At 41.2% G+C, this 14,367-nt stretch overlaps 2 pseudogenes across 1 annotated transcript in view; both read left to right on the top strand.

The window, feature by feature from the left end:
• The window catches only part of LOC149355031 (calsyntenin-1-like), a 149,471-nt pseudogene that overhangs the window by 97,455 nt on the left and 37,649 nt on the right, over positions 1-14,367 (top strand).
• Positions 588-14,367, top strand: part of LOC149355032 (uncharacterized) — a 37,840-nt pseudogene continuing 24,060 nt past the window's right edge. Inside the window, exon 1 of the transcript XR_016291425.1 lies at positions 588-833. The product of XR_016291425.1 is annotated as an uncharacterized LOC149355032 (transcript). The remainder of the gene's footprint in view (positions 834-14,367) is intronic.

The raw sequence follows: 14,367 nt of genomic DNA, 5'->3' as shown, positions 1-14,367 counted from the left end.
GGGTGAAGTACCTAACTTTTCATGCAGAAAATGCACACGTGGTCATGTGTTTTGTAACATAAATGGTGTTGACGCTGTTCCTGTGACTGCAGCACACACAGTTGTCAAGTGCTGGCAAAGACATTCAGCACTTTGTCTTCCTCTGACTGCAGACAAGCAATGCTATTTCCTGATTAATGCACTATGTGGCAAAGCCAACTTAGTGACTTTTGAAAGCGGTCTATTCTAGAGCACATGCTGTATATATCTGCTTGTCTGTTTTGCGGTCAATACTGTAGTGAGGTGCAGTGCCGGAAGGGTAAACTCCGTGACACAAATCGTGCACTTGCATGCGCCCCACACACATCTCTTATTGTGTTAATTCCTCTCATGTAATGCTGCACATTTTGTGCATTGTGTGGACCACTGGGAATAAGCTTTTCCTTCAGGGTAGCCTTGCTGCATTCCATGAGATTATTGGAATGTTTCTCTGACGTGTTCTCTCTGTACGAAGTGCGGACTCTTCTCATGGCATTGGTTCTAATTTTTTTTTATCATCATTCCTCCCCCCTCTGCCCCCCCCCACCCCCCATATGCAGCAATGGAAAAGCACAGGAGGTTCCACCTGTGGAGTCATGGGTAACCATCTTGAATGCTGAACTGCCAAGCATCACCATTAATGGCACACCCAACCTGGCACGCGAGTACGAGCCTTCCAAGCAGGGCATCGAGTTGTTTGCCTCAGTCTTCATCTCGGTTGGCCCCGAGCATCCCACCACTACACAGGCCAGCACGGCTTCATCCTTCTCGAAGGTAGCAACAATGGAACTCTCTGCATCCTGAAGGCTGCTAAGGTATTCAGTCTTAAAGCCAGCTGCATGACTTATTGCATGCACAAGAAGAGGTCACTTTGCATTGGAATTTTTTACCGAAAGGAGTCGGCATACAAGCACGTCACAGGCGTCTGGCATGAAGCTAGCACAGTACATGTGTAGCTTGTCCCTTGTAAAACATTGTCACTTATAAACAGTCTATAGGTCTTGCACACTCCATGTTTCAAAGAAAAGAGTGCCAGTTAAATAATGATTTTAGATTTTGTGTATTATTGCACCACTTGGCACAGTCATGTGCCTTCCATACCTACAAAATGGGCTGACATATCAGAGACTGCTGGTTAGGTGTCGACGAACCTGTCCAAATGGCATTCCTTTTTAACTTGATAAGCAAGTACCACACAGAATCAAGGTAAACACCATTGCAACTGCCATGAACAAGTGCCTTTAACACCACTGCATCTACTGCTTTCATATTTCTTCCCTGTGTAAATTAACCTGACAGAACTCTTGACCAATAAACATGACAGAACTCTTCACCTTTACTGAGACCAGTCGTGCAGAAGGATCAACTGAACACTCTTAAGGGGGTCATATATGGTCTACCAACAAGTCACGCTTTTACATTGCAGCTACTAGCCACGACATTATTATGCATACTTAAAAAAGAAGTAGAGCCCTACGTGCGCACCTACGTACGCATTTCAGCTTTACATTCCGTGGCTTTTTAACTGTCGTTTAATGCTGTTTCTTTCGGCATCGTTCTGTCCTGCATACTTACCGGTTACGTTCCTTCTTTTCCGCCTTGGTAAGTGAACCCTCCTCTATAAGTATTTAAATACATATATAGCTCTGCACCTTCTGTTGTCTAATTTTCTCAGGTGCCTTTCATATAATATTTTACTTTGAGCTTCCCGTGCTTCGAATGATGTCCAGCCCGTATACCCTGCACTGCTTCATTAGTGGATTCGTCGTGGGCACCTAGTGCTACTCTTCCAATAGCTCTCCGATTTGTGTCTAATCTCGACTACTTCTCCCCTGAAGCACAGAATCACATTTCCGAAAGGAAGACCTGGCACCATTATTCCTTTCCAAATGCATACCTCTTAGTACTATATTTGTTGTACATCCATAATGCTCCATGTTTCATTATCTCGGCATCTTTTAAGCCTTTAACCCTTAGAGACTGCTCGTGCTTTTCTGTGCATATCTGTCCTTTGTTTATCCGTATCCCAATTTATTTGTGTCTGGATGCTCAGTGTACTTTATGGCCTTGTATTAACCCAGCCGAAAAAAACCATTGGGTTCCAATTGGAAATTGCCACTTAGAACAAATTGGATATTTCCAAATGTGTTTTGAATACCATTGGACAATACCAATTTGAAAATACCATTTGGACCACTCCAATTGGCCGACACCAAATGGTCAGCTCCAATTGAGCATGCACCAAGGGGTCCACCCAAATTGAGAGACCTCATTTGGTCTGATCCAGTAGACATTTCTCGGCCAGCTTCATTTGAATAGTATAGAACTAAGTGGATTTTCTCCCAGTTGCTTAAGACGCTGTGCGTTTAGTGCTAACATTTTTACATAGGAATTGAAATTATCATAATTCCTAGCCTTTAGGGAACTGAAGACAAACAAGCCTGCGATATCACATAGAAGGAACACAGACACAGTCTATATATATGCATAAAGCATACTTTTGCTCCAACTTAAATACCCTATTCATGAGGCACTGCTCCTGGAGCCAGTGGTGTGTGTCCATTGAGCAAAGTTCTTTCATTGATTAATGCCCGCAGTGACAGTTCGAATAATTAAATTAATGCAGTAGATAAAGCAGCTCACATCTTTTTACTAAGACCTCATTATTTCCCAGTTTTGTGTTCATAGAGAGCAATATTTTGATCCAAATCAAGACAATCATTGGTTTCCAATTGGTTTTTTCCAACTGGAAACTTTTTTTTCCAATTTCCAATTCATTTTACATGGTTAGCTTTTATGGTTCCAGAATTTTCTTGGCCCTTGTTTAGTTGCATCATGACTGCAGCCAGCCAGCAGTCAGTGGACTGCTTTACTTCAGCCTAGATGAGGACCTGCACTTTCTGTTTCTTTTGTTGATCAGATTTCCATTTTTGGTGTATTTCCTCTTGAGATAACTGCGCCTTCTGTGCTTCCCTGTGTTCCCTTGAAGCCACCCATCAATGTTCGATGGCCTACTTAATTTCCTTATTCACCGGTTCATAGCTTCCTCTTTCCTCTCCTGTGCATTGCTCCTTTTACTTGTTTCATTTTAGTACTGATGAGTAGTTTTAACTGATTATAATCCCACTTTTCCATGAGGCATTTCTCAATTGCGTCTTCTCTGCCTGCTGCCATTAGTGCTATTTGTTTGTCATTTCTTTTGTGTTTACTGCATTTCTCATTTGAACAGAGCTCCCAACTGCAGACTAATCAACGTAAGATCATTTCCCCAGAGTGTACTCCCCCTCTCCGTCAATTTCCATTTTTGAAAAATTGCTATAGATTCCGTGCTATAGATTCGCTGGCATAGCTCGTGTTCTGTTTCAGCTTCCTCTGTGTGCTTCCACTTTTTCATATATATAATAGCGGAGTGGGTAACACAAGATGATCACTACATGTGCCATGAATGGTTGCCACATCGTCCAAGGCACTTAAAGGCAGTGCATTTTGAAGGACATGAGAGTAAGAACTTCTTTTGCTGCTTCACAGATCTGACATCATTTGACATGTCTACTAAACTGAATCTTATATTAGCTTGAGAAAGGGTGACTCATTTAATTTTCAAAGATGCATGTAATGAAGATAAGGGGATGGCGCATATTTCTGTAGCACATCTTGCTGGGAGTTAGATTTAAGAGCCTTCTTAATCATTTTCCTCTGGTGGGAAGTGAGGAATAGATATGAATGTTAGCACCATTTTTTTTTTCCTTTCAGAGAACATCAAACTTTGTGTGCAAACCAGTAGCTGTTCTGCACCCTTGCCGATCTTGTCTTTTGACTAGAATTATAGAAATAAATATGAAATATTTGACTTCAGCATGACATAGCCCTTGTCCAGAATCATATTAATGAACGTCTTATAGGAAAGACACATCATAACAATCATCACTGCCCGGTCTTAAGTTGAAGCAATGTCACTCTTGGTTAAAGAGCTGTACCTTCCACCACTTCCAATCTGGGACTAGCTGATACTGGCTAAATTTGTTCCCTGCATGTTTCTTGGCTTTGTGGTGCCCCAAACCAAAAGACATATTTTTTTCCGCCTCGTCTGCATGTCTAAAAAAATGTAAAAGATATACACACTGGCAAACAATGAAATAACTAGCACAAAACATTGCCAAAAATTGTACCAAAAACGAAATGATAAGTTCGGCTTGTAATTAGCTCTCTTAGATGTATAGCCTGTCACATTTGTACAAATCACAATAATACGAGTTAAACAAATATGATAACGAGATCAGATAATTAGATCATAATTAGGCTGACTTTAAAAGGTGCTGAAACAATAAAAAAATTTGCCAAAAATATTTTGACGGAATAATATTTCCATATGCGCCTGGAGAGCACTATTTAGAGCCATAAATCAGCAAAGTAGATGAATGGTTCAACAACACCAACAGAGTCGAGAATAGCGTTTCACATTAGACCGCCCATTCATCTGGATCCCCTACATGAATGACAGTATATACCATTTTTTGAAACATTCAGATTTTTTACTTTAGAAAACGCCCACCACCCTTGCAGTTGCAGACACATGACATGTCTCGGAATTACTCACGTCAAGAAGTATGGTGCTATCTGCCACTGTGGATACGGGGCGTGCCAGTTGGCATTCACTATTTGCTCCACAGCCATTGTGCTTCTAGCTCATGTGTCCTTCGAGTCTACAGTTCTCAGATGCAAAAATGTGCTCACTGTGCTACAGCTACTATAGTCGACGCTTGAGGGTCTGTTCTGCAGCGGCACCTTAAACCAGACAATTCGTACCATAAACTAGCCTAAAGGTAAACACAAGCTATTTGGATATTCTATGCAGTACACTTTTCGTCAAGATTTGCAATCATCATCATCATCAGCCTGACTACGCCCACTGCAGGGTAAAGGCCTCTCCCATGTCTGTCCAATTAACTTTGTCCTGTGGCAGCCATGGCCACCATATTCCCGCAAATTTCTTAATCTCATCCGCCCACCTAATCACCTGCTGCCCCCTGCTACGTTTACCTTCTCTTGGCATCCACTCTGTTACCCTTAAGGACCAGCGGTGATCTTGCCTTCGCATTACATGCTCTGCCCAAGCCTACTTCTTCCTCTTGATTTCAACTAAGATATCATTAACGCACATTTCTTCTCTCACCCACTCTGCCCGCTTCCGATCTCTTAACGTTACACCTATCATTTTTCTTTCCATAGCTCGCTGCGTTGTCCTTATCTTAAGCTGAACCCTCTTTGTTAGCCTCTACGTTTCTGCCCCATAGGTGAGTACCGGTAAGATACACCTGTTGTATACTTTTCTTTTGAGAAATATTGGTAAACTGCCATTCATGATCTGAGATAACCTGCTATATGCGCTCCACCCCATTCTTATTCTTCTAGTTATTTCCCTCTCATGATCTGGATCAGCTGTCACTACCTGCCCTAAATAGACGTATTCTCCTACTACTTCCAGCACCTGGCTACTAACTGTGAACTGCTGTTCCCTTGCTAGGCTGTTGAACATTACTTTGGTTTTCTGCATGTTAACTTTTAGCCCCACCGTTCTGCTCTGCCTGTCCAATTCATTGATGATGCTTTGCAGTTCATGTCCTGAGTGACTTAACAAGGCAATGTCATCAGCGAATCGCAAATTACTTAGGTATTCTCCATTAACTCTTATCCCCAACTGTTCCCATTTCAGGCCCCGGAATACCTCCTGCAAACAGGCAGTGAATAGCATAGGCGAGATCGTGTCTCCTGCCTGACACCTTTCCTTATTGGAATTTTATTGCTGGCTTCATGGAGAACTATGGTAGCTGTGCAATCGTTATAAATATCTTCCAATATTTTCATATAACACTTTTCTACACCCTGATTTCGCAATGCCTGCATGACTGCTGAGGTTTCTACTGAGTCGAATGCTTTCTCGTAATCAATGAACGCTATACAGGGTGTTTCACCTAAGACTTTCTGCAATTTTTAAAAATAAGCTATTTGAATTAGATGCGCGCTTTTTCTGGCATAGCATTGTCAGTGGTGTAGTACATCATAATGCAGCTAAGACGTGCTAACTAGCAGGCTTGTTAACCAATATTTAATAGTTAACTTTTAAACTATTACTGTTGGGCTCCTTAATTATTGAGAGGCATGTAGCCCACCGTAAGTAATGTCCATATCCGTTTTTAGAATTTCGAGAACGAAATTATCCTCGGCGCTGTGGCCCAACAAATTTCGCCTACATCGCACCAAAATACATGCGGTTTGAGAAGCTTGCAGGCAAAGCAACCTCTCCAGTGCACGTAACTCGACGAAATAGCCAAAATTTGTTGCGCCACAGCGCCGAGGATAATCGCGTTCTCGAAATTCTAAAAACGGATATGGACATCACTTACGGTGGGCTACATGCCTCTCAATAATTAAGGAGCCCAACGGTAATAGTTTAAAAGTTAACTATTAAATATTGGTTAACAAGCCTGCTAGTTAGCACGTCTTAGCTGCATTATGATGTACTACACCACTGACAATGCTATGCCAGAAAAAGCGCGCTTCTAATTCAAATAGCTTATTTTTAAAAATTGCAGAAAGTCTTAGGTGAAACACCCTGTATATAGGGGCTGGTTATATTCTGCGCATTTCTCTATCACCTGATTGATTGCGTGAATATGGTCCATTGTCGAGTATCCTTTACGAAAGCCTGCCTGGTCATTTGGTTGATTCAAGTCTAAGGTTGTCCTGACCCTATTAGCGATTACCTTATTAAATACCTTGTAGGCGACAGACAGTAAGCTAATCGGTCTGTAATTCTTCAAGTCCTTGGCATCTCCTTTCCTATGAATTATGATAAAATTAGCTTTTTTCCAAGCTCTAGGTACGCTCGAGGTCACAAGGCATTGCGTATATAGGGTGGCTAGTTTTTCGAGCACAATATCTCCTCCATCCTTCAACAAATCTGCTGTTATCTGATCCTCACAAGCTGCTTTCCCTCTCTGCATTGCTCCCAAGGCTTTTTTTACTTCCTCCTTCGTTACTGGCAGGATGTCCCATTGCTGTGTTCCACTGCCTCTCTCAGTAACATTCTGATTGCAATCGCTACTCTAGAGATTTGTGTAAAATTCTTCGGCTACTTCAACTATCTTATCCATATTTCTAATGACATTGCCCTCTTTGTCTCTTATCGCATGCATCTGGATTTTACCTATGCCTAGTTTTCGCTGCTTTTAGGCTACCTCCGCTCTTTAGAGCATGCTCGATTTTCTGCACGTTAAACTTCCTGATGTCATCTACCTTGTGCTTATTTATTAACTTCGACAGCTCTAATAGTTCTATTCTATCTATGGAGTTAGACATCGTCATGCTTTGCCGTTTCTTAATCAGATCCTTAGTCTCCTGAGATAGCTTCCCGGTATGCTTTCGAACCATCCTACAGCTACTTCTACGGTGCACTCCGTTATGATATCTGTGAGACGATTGTTCATTCTCTCAACATTACAGTCGTCATCTTCAGTTAAGGCAGAAAATCTGTTCTGCAGCAAAATTCTGAATTCCTCTACTTTCCCTCTTAATGCTAACTCGCTAATAGACTTCCACTTCACTAATTTTCTGCGCTCCCTTTGCAAATCTAAGCTAATGCGAGATCTTACCATTCTGTGGTCGCTACAACGGACATTTCTGAGGACCTCCACATCCTCTACGATGCCAGGCTCAGCGCACATTATGAAGACTATTTCATTTCTAGTCTCACCATTGGGGCTCTTCCACGTCTACTTCCTGTTGGCTCGTTTGTGGAAAAAGGTATTCATGATCCATAAATTATTTCTATCTGCAAACTCTTCTAATAACTCTCCCCTGCTATTCCAAGAACCTATGCCATAGTCACCTACCGCCTGGTCTCCAGCTTGCTTCTTGACTACCTTCGCATTGAAGTCGCCAATCAGTATAGTGTACTGTGATTTTACTTTGGTCATCGGCAATGTTAATTCCTGCAATAAATATGCTCTCACATGACAGGTTTAGTGCTTTGTGTACCTGTATGATAATCATTTTTAATTTGATATAGAACGAATTATCCATTACAAGCACATCATTTAAAACACACAGTTAAGCAAATGAGATGACATGTTGCACAACAAGAATGTCCAGCAACATCAGAAACAAGTGGCCATGAAAATAAGCCATTTTAATTTTCAAGTCACAATGTCAGCTCAAGTCCCTTCCTTGACACGTCTCAGAAACGGTCACATCGAGAAGGTCCTGTCTGCCACTGCTGATACAGTGCGTGCCAGTTGGCATTCACTATATGCTCCACAGCCACTGCGCTACTAGCTCATGTGTCCTTCGAGTTCACAGTTCTCACATGCAAAATTGTGCTCACTCTGCTACAGTTAATACAGTCGACGCTTGACGGTCCATTCTGCAGCGGCACCTTAAACCAGACAATCCGGAGCATAAACTAGCGTAAATCTAAACAAAACCTATTTGGATCATCTATGCAGTACACTTTGAGATTTGCAATAAAGTGTCTTAATAAGCATTCAACGCATTCAACATTTATTGCAAGCTCAGTAAACTGTACTAAATTTGTTATAAACATCTGGCAACAAGAACCTTTGGTCACTAATTTCTAAATATTTGCAATAATTTCTAAAGAAACAAAATGCTTTTAGTTTTTTACTGCAAAATAAGCAAAATATGATCCAAAGCTTACATCACAGTTTTTGTTCGTTTTCAGAAAATAGTGGCCACCCTGTGACAATCTAAAATCTGGCAACATAAAAATAATTAATAAAGCTCGGTGCGTCCTTACAACCATTTTAATGTTTTGTAAAAAAAGGAAGAAAAAACCACGATTGCCTATGACTACAATATTTTAGGTTACCTGTGGAGTAAACCTACACCTTCTCCCTCACTTCAAATGTCAGGGGGCACCACAAACTAGATGAGGAGAAAAAGAAACTGTACTATATACAGAACGAGTAAATATTGGCAGAAAAGGTCCCTGAAATATAAAAACTGGTTGTAATTATAAGAAAAAATTGCATTCTCAGTAGAGAGAGAGAGAGAGAAAAAATTTTGAGCAGAGTTTGAAGGGAATCTCCCAGAAGAAACCTCAACTGGCTCAACCACGCCGTGAGGGAAGCAATGGAGGAGAGAGTGAAAGAAAGTAAGAAAAATGTACACAGTAGTGGATGACTGGATTTCGACCACGTACCTTGCACTTTGGTTTCAGAAAACGAAATCTGCTTTCGGAAATTTTAGAAAAACAAGCCCACTGCATAGATCAGGCATCGAAGATAACCTCTGCAAAATACTAGAGCCATTCTAGCCCTGAATAGCTGTAAAATTTCAAATTAAATCTTGTGCGCTGTTTCCTTCGAGAAGCAGTTTATGCTACGGATTGTGCATTCAAGGTGGTGCTGCAGCCCGGACCGTGAAGTGTTGACTGTAGTACCTGTAGCAATGTGAGCACAGTCTTGCTTGCGAGAACTCCGGACTCGAAGGACACCTCAGCTAGAAGTGCGGTGGCTGTGGAGCAAAATATCAATGGCAACTGACACTCCCCGTAGCAGCAGTGGCAGACAGCACCATACTCCTTCACTTGACTATTTCTAAGACATGTCATGTGTCTGCCTGTGCACGGTTTGTGCGTGTTTTCTGATGTAAAAATCTGAATGTTTGAAATAGTAGTATATTCTGTCATTTATGTGGGGGATCCAGATGAATGGACGCTCTAATGTGAAATGCTACTCTCGTCTCTGTTTGTGTCGTTCAACCAGTCATCTGCCTTGCCAATTTACGTTTCTAAATAGTGCTCTCCTGGAACTGGTGAAGATAATATCGTGCCAAAATCTTTTTGGCAAATTTTTAAATTGTTCTAGCCCCTTTGAAAGTTAGCCTAACTATGAAGTAATTATCTGATCTCGTTATCATTTTTTGATTCCTTCGTATTATTGTCTCTTGTATGAATGCCACAGCCTATACATCTAAGGGAGCCAGTTACGATCCGAACTTATCATTTTGTGTCTAGGTGCTATTTTTGGCAACGTATAACGGTAGTTTCGTTGTTCGCCAGTGTGTATTTCTTTTACATTATCTTAATCAAGCGGGTGGGGGAGGATGAAATATCCCAGCAAACCATGAATATGCAGAGGATGTCCACTAATGGTCCTAACGTCCAATGTCTATGTATGATATCCTCTGCATATTGAGAGGACTATCGGATTCAGATATCAGTTAGTGGATATTCAGATGACATTCATACATGTTTTTCTTTCAGCACAGTGGAAGATTTGGAAATTTGCAAACAGCTTACCAGGAAACACATTAAAATTATGTTGCCTTTAGATTTTAATTTTTCTTGGTTTCGCAATCTGAAGTTTTCAGGAATGAATTATTTAAGCAGTCAGCAATTACATGCTTTGATTTTATTTTATGCAAGCAAATGCATGTGCAGTACGATTATTTGAAGAAACTTCTCAAGTTAGACTGAAAGCCGCAAACGCCGCGAATTTCAAACCAGAACCGTAACTAGAACTCTATTGACATTAGGCAGCCCAACGGCCATGGGCATCATCATTAGCCGCGGCGGCCGCGAAGCGATGTTTTTCTTGGTTCCTTTCAGCGTTCCTTTGCACATTTTATTTTTTCGCGTGTTCACATTTTCTTCGTTGTGGCGGCAAGCTTGTGCGCGTCGTATACCGTCCTGTGCCAGCATTGTGCAGTGTACGGGGGGACTACGTGAAGGACGGCAATAATGGTGAGTTTTTGCACACTTTTCTTTCAAACAAGTGTTAGTGTTCGTTTGTGCCATTGTGCAGTTTTCGTGCTGGCGATTTCACCAGCCGGCTTATCAGTTCGTGGAGTGCATAGATAGCTTAAAAATGCGTGGCGTTTAGTTAACTGGATTTGTCCCCGAAGCGGAGACATGGTACAGTAGTGGCGCGGGAATGCCTGTGTCGGCCGCCTGGCATGCTATGACCCTCACTACAAAGGTAGACAGTTTCCAGTCTCCGGCTTTGGCAGATCTTGTGTTGGTGTAAAATTTGCTAACAGGTCCCCTTTCGTTGCTGCTCTTCTCTTCAAAACTAAATGGGCTTTGTTTTAAGTCAAGCTCTTCTGTTTAAATTTGCCTTTTGCGGTCTGACATTGCTTTTTCATCTTTGTGCTTTTAGAAAACCTTTGTGGGTTCTTTCTTACTTGTAATTTTCTCCTATTTCAGTTGTTGCTCACTTCATGATATTTGGTTCTCGACTATTTTTGTCTTTCAGCTTGTGGTTTCTATAACTTTTGCTGAAAATTTCTTTTTATTGCAGTGTGTCAATGCAAGTAGTGCTGTGAAAATTCTTGCTACTGTTCGTGTGCCCCAGTACGGGGTTACATTATATAAAATGAGAGTTGCAAATTGTAAACCTGTAATGCAACTGGGTGTGACCATTCTTCTCTCCTGTTCATTTTCAGGTATTTTGGAGAGCATGTTCAGAAAAGAGGCTGTCTGTATGTTGTCACTCACTAGCTGCATTTGTTCCATCAAGACAAAGAGCTGGTATGAAACTGTTTTTCGTGCTTCATTCTTAGGTTATTAGTCATGACCTATGGAAAGCAAATAGCTTTTACCAAATATATTCTAGTTTTTCATTAAAGACAGGCTAATTGCCAACTACTGCCACATCTTTCGTCTTAACATAACGCATAAAAATTCAAGCAATCACGTTTCACTGGCGTAATTAACTCACTTGAGTTAAACCTGTTTTCTCACACGTCCCAACTTTGGTTCCGCAAATGCTTTCATGAAGCACAATTTATAATGTTCGGTAGTGATTAACATACATTTATAGCTTCTGGGTCTGGAAAGAGCTTTGATTTTAGACGTCTCCAAGGCATGTTTCTATGTTAAACTCCAGGTTTCTACAATAAGACTAAGGCACCTCAACAATGACTATTTGGTTTTCTACAGGGTCGCCGACTTTCTTTCTAACTGCACATCATTTGACTGTTAATGTAACCAACTCTTATGATGTTCCAATCCTTTCAGGCATGCCTCAAGGATGTACTTTAGCATGTTAACTCTTTCTGACCTGTATTAGCAGTTCATTTAGTGTTGTTTCTGCTTGTTTTTTGCTGCTGATTGTGTCATCTACTGCTTAATAACTGATGGTTCTGACACTGCATCACTTCAGACTGAATTCAGTAACGCTGTGTAACGCTTTCTCTAGAATGTGGAGCTTTACTTTTTGTTACAAATTTATGTGCATTTCTCATAACCAGGCACCCTGTTCTTGTTATTTTAAAAAATAGTTGCCTTGACTTTCTGCATATAAGTACTTTAGCATGCATTATACAACTTTTAGCATATTTATGGAAGTCCAACTAGTATTGCCTAAGTAATATCAAAATCTAATTGCATGCTGATGCATTTAGAAAACAATTTTCACAATGGCAATGAAAAAGTATGTGCCAGCCCATTCCAGTTTTGTTCCCATCCGTGTTTCCTCATGCTGCATTCGCCGTTTATGATCTGCCAACCAGACTTATTACAATATCGACCATTCATGGCTCTTTTTTCCATGTGTGCTTTCATACTGAATGTGTCCTATCGTTCTGCATAGATGCTGTTCGATCGAACAAGATTTCTCAACACTGGCCGCGATAGAAGGAGTGGTAAAAAAATGGCTGCAGCATGCGTCCTGCAGGCGGAAGCAGCTGCAGGAAAGGCACGCAAAGAAATGTGAGGCAAGTTGATTCCCTTATACCTTTTGTGAGCTTGAGACTGTTTTTGTGTGTACAGTGATGATCAAAAGTGTGCTCGTCTGCATAGACCTGGCATACCCAAAGGTTACATTCCACACCTCGTGTTATCCACTTTTATGGAGAAAGATACTTTTGATTTTTGTGAGCATTTGTGTGCACACTATTAGTTTTTTGGTTTGCTGCCTCATGTAGCCTAACATTTTTAGTCCCCTGGTACATAATTAGGTGTACTGCAAATTCACAAAGCTTGGAGCATAGTCTGCGTAGCTTAGATTGTTTCATTTAAGGCTAATTAATTGAGCAGATAGAGCGCTTTGTATACAGCTGAAAGAGCAAATACATTTCACAAAATCTTAAGCTTGGCACTGTGACCTCCAACGTTTTGGTGATAGATTTTGGCCCTATAACCGATGTCATTTGTTTTTCTCAGAATTCGGTTTGATTTGGTTCATGGCATTTAACGTCAAAAAGCAACTGGCTATGAGGGACGCTGTGTGGAGGGCTGTGGATAATTTCGACCACTCTGGGTTCTTTTTATCATGCACTGACATTGCTACACAGGCATGTTGCGTGCCTGTGTAGCATGCAAGGAGGCTACACAGGCACCTTGCATGCACACAGGCACAGCCTCCACAGCCGGGATCAAACCTTGGGTTGCCTGGCTCAGTAGACGAGTGCCCTAACCACTGACTGGTTAGAACCCATGCGCCCTTACATCACATCTGTCTTCAAAATGATTTGAAGATGCCTAAGGTGACAATTTCATAGATCTCGATTTTAAAAATTTTGTTTCCAATTTTTTAGCAGTTTCCGTACCTAGAAAACGTTCGCCATTTGCGTTCTCTCTCCGCTGGAATGATAAGGACTGTTTTGAATCGAAGTTTGTTTTATGGGGTTTAACATCCCAAAAGCACTCGGTCTATGAGGGACGCCGTAGTGAAGGGCTCCGGAAATTTCGACCACCGGGGGTTCTTTAAAGTGCACTGACATCGCACAGCATACGATAAATGGCGCCTAAATGAAGTCACTTTCTGAAAAGTTCTGTGATTTAGTACAAATAGCACGTCATTGAAGGTTTTGATTCCTAGTTGCATTTGTATTCGCCTGTAGTGTCATTCTGTAGCTAATTTTTTCCAAGCAGAAACTGCTTTAGCATGCACGTTTTTCTCCACAAAGTGCATTTTTTAGTTACTTGACTACTATTTAATACTATGTATTGTGCTCTATTATATTCACAGGCCACTCGAAATCAAGTGGGGACCTCTCCAGAGTAGTCGTCCGCCATTCCTCATTTTGCTTGGATTGTGCCTGCACCTTGGCTTTGTCACAGTGGTGGGGTACCCGACTAGGTAATAAAGATACATAAGAATAATGGTGGTCTTGCCCAGTGCTTTGTTATATTGACAAAGCATCATTACATTGAGCGTACAACACCCGGCACCTCCCTCCACAACCCACAAAAATATTGGATGAATGTCTTTTCAGCGTCCTTTAAATATCTCAGAGTGACCATATGTGGCCAAAATATGGACATTATATAAACGTCCACTGTTATCAAAATGAAGCTCATATGGATATTCTGTGGACATAATA

This window comes from Amblyomma mixtum, chromosome 3, assembly GCF_055824585.1.
Source record: "Amblyomma mixtum isolate Tamu chromosome 3, ASM5582458v1, whole genome shotgun sequence".
NCBI classification, from domain to species: domain Eukaryota; kingdom Metazoa; phylum Arthropoda; class Arachnida; order Ixodida; family Ixodidae; genus Amblyomma; species Amblyomma mixtum.
This window is presented reverse-complemented; position numbering and strand designations above follow the sequence as displayed.